Source organism: Gossypium arboreum, chromosome 2, assembly GCF_025698485.1.
Source record: "Gossypium arboreum isolate Shixiya-1 chromosome 2, ASM2569848v2, whole genome shotgun sequence".
Classification (NCBI taxonomy): domain Eukaryota; kingdom Viridiplantae; phylum Streptophyta; class Magnoliopsida; order Malvales; family Malvaceae; genus Gossypium; species Gossypium arboreum.
The window spans coordinates 60,474,791-60,481,393 of NC_069071.1; the positions used below are offsets into that span (position 1 = coordinate 60,474,791).

The window sequence follows — 6,603 nt, forward strand, 5'->3', positions numbered from 1 at the left end:
AAATTGTAACAACCCGTACCCGAGTCCGTTACCAGAGTCGAACACAAGGTGCACACAGACTTAACTTAATTGTTTTCACAGTCCATAAAAAAAATTTCCAGACTAGCTGGTTACTGCATCAATGTCGCCTTAAAAATCATATCTTGAGTTTTAAAGCTCGAAAATCAGTTTCGTAATTTTTCTCTGAAACTAGACTCATATTTCCATCAACATAATTTTTTCTAGAATTTTTGGTGGGGAAAATTCGTACATTTTATTAGTTAAAGTCTCCCCTAATCCAGGGTTTGACTACACTGACCTTCACATATTACGAATTGGATATCTCCCTGTACAGGACTTCAATACTGATGCCGTTTATTTCTATAGAAACTAGACTCAGAGAGAAATCTATAAATATATGGCATGACTCCTAATTATCTTTGGTTAATTTATAATGAATTTCCAAAGTCGGAATAGGGGATCCAGAAACCGTTCTGGCCCTGTTTCACGAGAACTTTAATATCTCTTAACATATAACTCATATGACCGCTTCGTTTCTTCCATATGAAAGTAAATTCATCAAGGTTAATTTACATAATTTATTCACTATTTAATTCCATTCCTAAAAGTTTTAGTGATTTTTCAAATCCACACCACTGCTTCTTTGTCAAGATCTGTTTTCAAGGTGAACTTTACCTATTTCGTGGTTTCCATGGACCAACTAGAGTTTTGTCATACATAGGTCCACATATAATCATATTTAGCCATTCCAATGGCCGATTATTTGCCCAACACTTCCATTCCAGTCCATAGTCACATCATGAAACCATACATATATACATAAACACAAATAGTCTAATGCCATACTTCACTTTTACGAGCCATATTCGCATGGCTGTACACACATACATCAAAAAACGTACTTGAAAAACAGCAAAGGGTAGTCCTATACATGCCATATCCAGAGTTCAACTAAATGAGTACCAAAGGGCTTTGATAGTGTGGATGACTTTGACTTCGATGATCCCGAATCCGATAGCTAACGAGCAAAATCTATAAAACAAAGAGCCAAAGCAACGGGGTAAGCATTTTAATGCTTAGTAAGTCTCAAGTAATGAAATCAGCTTTGACTATAGTATTACATTCACATAGCTAAATGAATCACTTTATTAATACACATTCTCATAATCATACTTACTTCACACTTCATCAACATATACACACACAAGGTATCAACCTATCTAAGAGCCGAAAGTTCGTTAGTCGATTGAACGAATACTATTTCAAACGGATCGACTTTTCTGATGCACATGCAAACATACCTTATCGTTTGGGTTTCTCGAGTGTATTAATTGAATTGATTGCAGCACAAAACGCTCACCTTCAAACCAAGTTTCTTCGGAATTTAGCCAGATATAACCACAAGCACAATTGCCTTCGGGTCTTAACCCGGATTTGGTAACTTGCACAAATGCCTTCGGGTCTTAGCCCGGATATAACAACTCGCACGAATGCCTTCGGGTCTTAGCCCAGATATAACAACTCGCACGAATGCCTTCGGGTCTTAGCCCGGATATAATCACTAGCATAAATGCCTTCGGGGCTTAGCCCGTGTATCATTCAATTGCTCACGCACACATATATCAATAATCACGACACATCCATATTTCATTTTCGTTACTAAGGCTCAAACACAAAACATTTATCAAACCTTTCCAATTTCGGCTCAATAGCCACACACAAAGAGCATGATTTCAATTGACATTACAGCGTAGTCCCTACGCACATTCGACTATCCGCCATAATATGACAAATCATTTCAATATAATTCAAGTAGGGTCGTTACTCGAAGACTTACCTCGGATGTTGTCGAACGATTTCGACGGCTATTCGCTCACTTTTTCCTTCCCCTTATCGGATTTAGTCCCCCTTTGCTCTTGAGCTTAATTTAATAAATAAATTGATTTATTCATTTGAGCATCGACAAGAGGAATTCAAGGTACTTAGCCCACATATATTCATTAGACATTAAAGTCACATATGTACGAAATCATGAATCAAACTCAACACATTAGTTAGTACTCTCCTTAGCAATTTTCCAAGCCAAGAATAGGCATCAATATGCTTGCCTCTAACCGAATGCATGCACACCAATCCCCTCATGTGGCGAATATGCATGTCCATGTTGAGGCCAATTATACACTTAATATCACACATGAACGGCATACATTTTACTAACTAATGCATTACATATTGTAACTCAATACACATCTATCATTTCCTTCATAACCGAAACATCATCATAAGAAAATATATACCTTGAGATAGTATATATGTCATACCAATACATCATGTGCAAACATATATACATGTAGGTGCAAGGGCGAATCTCAAGTTGATTATAACCAAATATAAACATATATCCAAAGCTCAAATCTTACCTACCATGCAATATGCATAAATTATGCTTATGGATATACCATGGCCGAATACACCACAACACCATACCGTTTCAATTTCGATCATGGTTAAACAAAGAACTTAATGTCTCACTCAAAAATGCTAAAAGAAAATCCAAGAGTCTTCAACCCACCATCACATATATCATCAACAAGCCTCATATTTAGCATGCAATGGCATTAACACAACATCCACCTTGGCCGAATATCATCCCCATGACATAGCAAAGATTTGAACCATGGGCTAATAAGAACATCAAGCTAGCAACTAAAAACATGCATGAATCTCATGGCACAACCCCAAACATACCTTAATCTAGACACAAGTATGGCCAAACCTCCTCCTAATCCTCTTCCAAACCAAACATGAAGCAAGAACCCCTTCCTTCTTCCTTAGAATTTCAGCTCAAAGAAATGAAAAAAAGATGAACAACAAATTTTTTTTCTTCTCTTTTCTTCAACTTACGGCAAAAGGGAGGGAAACATTCACCATTCTCTTTTTTTTTTCTTCCCTTTCATTATTCAATTCCCATGCTCATTATTTTATTTATTCCAACATAAACCACTTACAAAACATGTTTCATGACATGTTTTGCCCATCCCCTTTTGTCATGGCCGGCCACTAGTTCTTAAATGGGGAAATTTGACATGCAAACCCCTCATTTTTTGCATCCATGATCAACTAGTCATCACACATTTCCCCATCATACTTTCAAAGTTTACTACTAGGTCCTTTCTAGTGAAATTCACATTTATAACTCTAAATCAAAACATCAAAAATGTCACACATGAGTTAACACACATTATAGGCATCAAAATAAATTTTAAATTATTTTTATGCCTCGGTTTTGTGGTCCTGAAACCACATTCCGACTAGGGTCGTTTTAAGGCTGTCACATGCATTGCCCTCAATGTACAAAGATATATATTAAAGTATAAAAATAAGATAGGGGAAGAAGTGAAACTTCATGTATTAAGAATGGATGATATTCTTGGATTGGCGAGATCTAGTAATTGGAAATTAATCTGGATGTCAAGCATGATTCTAAATGATAAAAAGAGAATGAGGGGAATAATCTCTATAGTAGTCACAAAGATAAGCCGTGTTTAAAAGGAAAACAAATGAATCTTAAAAACTTAATGAAAGAAAAATAAAATAAAAGAATTATACTAATTTCTCAAATGGCACAGCCGGTGCACACGCCTGTGTGGGTCATGGCTCGGTCGTGTTCATCTCAAATTAAGTGTCGTCACACGGCCTTCTGGCACGCCCGTGTGTATAGGCCTTGTGGTTATATGATCATGTTACACGACCGTGTTTGATGTGATTCACTTCTCCCACGGTCATGTAGCTCTGCGCACGCCCGTGTTATTTTGACAGGCTCGACCAAGGCCATGTCACACGGTCGTGCCATTTTATTGTAGCCTGTGTTTGGGGAAATCCTTGCCTTATTTTCACACGGTGATAAGCACGCCCATGTGCTTGGCCTTGTCTCTATGGAAAACCTATATTCGAGAGCTCTGTTAGTAAGTTAGATGTTAGAGACTAAATTTTTAAAGAAGTTAATACAGTTAGTGCTCGGGTTGCCTCCCGAGAAGCGCTTATTTATAGTCTAAGCTTGACTTACCTCTCCGTTGAATAATCATGGTGGTTTGAGGAGTTTATACTCTTCATTCCTGCCATCAATCTCATCAAAATAAGATTTTAAATAGGTTGTTTACCTTAAAAGTGCCGAACTTGGGGTGCCTTACCTCGACCGTACCGAATGGGAAGATACTAAGTACTGTATGAGGGATTTCTTAATTCGATGTGGTAGCGACAATGTGGGGATCTGCGGCATCTAATAAGACTCTATCTCCAATCTTAAGTTGATTTGGAAAGGTCTTGAACTCGTTCTGTTGTAGATTCGGTTTGTCAGGTGTTCTTGGTTTATGCGTCCGCCATTCATCGAGTTCCTCTATTTGTAGTCTTCGATCTTCATGAATAGGCCCTCTACTATTGCTTGAGAATGACTCGTGTACTTCCTTCAGACTTATCTCCTGCAAAGTGGGTTGTATCATGTGGTCAGTTTTAATAGAATGGTTTAGACGATTACCTTCAATTTCTGATGTGTTGTCAGAATTGCGAGCTTGAAGGTTGAGTGTTTCATCTCCTACGTAAAGCGTGAGCTCACCTGTGCCAACATCAATAATTGTTTTAGCAGTTGCTAAAAAGGCCTTCCCAGAATTAAAGAAGTGTTGCTATCCTCCTCTATGTTTAAAACAATAAAGTCAACGGGAAATATAAATTTATCGATTTTTACTAGCACATCTTCAATAATACCTCTAGAAAATCTTATAGTTTTATCTGCTAGTTGAATGCTCATCCTAATCTATTTGGCTTTCTCGAGAGCTAGTTGCTTAAACATTTTATAAGGCATGACATTGATACTAGCCCCTAAATCAGCTAATGTATTATTAACATCTAAACTATCAATTGAGCAAGGAATCGTAAAACTCCCTGGATCTTTTAGTTTGTTCAGTAGCTTATTTTTCAGAATAGCTGAGCACACTGCGTTTAGCTCCACATGCAATGCCTCATCCAACTTCCGCTTATTTGCTAAAAGCTCTTTTAAAAATTTCATTGCATTTGGCATCTGCGATAGGGCTTCAATAAACGGTAAGTTAATATGTAATTTTTTTAAGAGTTTAAGGAATTTACCAAATTGTTCATATGAGCGGTCTTTCCTTATCGTGTTGGGGTATGGCACACGAGGTTTATATTCGACATTCATTATTTTGTTCTTATTGTTATCTACTTCACCTTGACCTTTGTTTACCACAGTTTCTTGCCTCGGTTTTGGTTCAGGCTCAACAACTCCTTCTTCTTCTTGAATATTAATTGCATTGAGCTGTTCCCTTGGGTTGGGTTCAGTATTACTTGGTAAGCTACCTTGTGGTCGTTCAGAAATTAGTTTGGAAAGCTAGCTTATCTGAGTTTTGAGCCCTTGGATCAACGCTTGTTGATTTTTATGTGCTATCTCGGTGTTCTGGAAATGAGTTTATGACACCGAAATAAAGTTTGAGAGCATCTCTTCAAGGTTCGGCTTCTTTTCCTGTTGGTAGGGTGGTTGTTGGTAGCCTGGAGATGGTTGTGGTCTTTGATTTCCTTGACCGCTCCATGAGAAATTGGGGTGGTTCCTCCAATTTGCATTGTAAGTGTTACTATATAAATTGTTTTGAGGTCGAGGATTATTACCCATGTAGTTTAATATTCGTTATCCATGTTGTGGCCATACGGTTGGTATTTTGAATGGCTTGTTTCACCTCTACTTGCTTCACACTGCATTAATGGGTGAACCTACAAAGAACTAAGAAAACCATTAATCTTTTTATTTAAGAGTTCTACCTGATTAGAGATCATGGTGATTGAATCAACGTTATAAACGTCGGCTGTTTTCATTGGCTTTGTTCTCATGACTTGCCACTGATAGTTATTCAGTGACATCTCCTCTATAAACTCATAGGCATCTTCAGGTGTTTTATTATTGATGGTTCCGCCAGCAGCTGCGTCAACCATTTGTCGAGTCAAAGGATTCAGGCCATTATGGAATGGTTGAACCTATAGCCAAAGCGGTAACCCATGGTGAGGGCACCTTCCTAAAATGTCCTTGTATCTCTCCCATGCATCGTAGAGTGTTTCTAAATCCATCTGCACAAAAGAAGAGATATCATTACGTAATTTAGCCATTTTAGTCGGCGAAAAATATTTTAGTAAAAATTTTTCAGTCATTTTTTCCCAAGTAGTAATTGACCCTCATGGTAACGAGTTCAACCATTGTTTAGATTTGTTCCTCAATGAAAAAGGGAATAACCGAAGACGAATGACATCATCAGAGACACCATAAATTTTAAATGTATCGCATAGTTCTAAGAAGTTGACTAAATGAGCGTTGGGATCCTCGTCCTGCAAACCATCAAACTGAACAAATTGATGCATCATTTGAATAGTATTAGGTTTTAATTCAAAAGTATTTGCAGCTACAGTAGGTCTAACTATGCTCGATTCGGTTCTTGTTAAAGAAGGTTTAGCATAATCATACATAGTACGTAGAGCAAGATTTTGATTAACCACGATTGCAGAAGGTAGTTGATTGCCTTGGTTTTCAGGCATCTCTTCGGTTGG

The 6,603-nt window shown here is 37.6% G+C and overlaps 1 non-coding gene across 1 annotated transcript; it reads left to right on the plus strand.

Annotated features, from left to right (window-relative positions):
* Nucleotides 1–6,055: 6,055 nt before the first annotated feature.
* LOC128289876 (small nucleolar RNA R71) lies at nt 6,056–6,162 on the plus strand. Its single transcript, XR_008279518.1, has one exon. It is a non-coding gene; the product is annotated as a small nucleolar RNA R71 (small nucleolar RNA).
* The last annotated feature ends 441 nt before the right edge of the window (nt 6,163–6,603 follow it).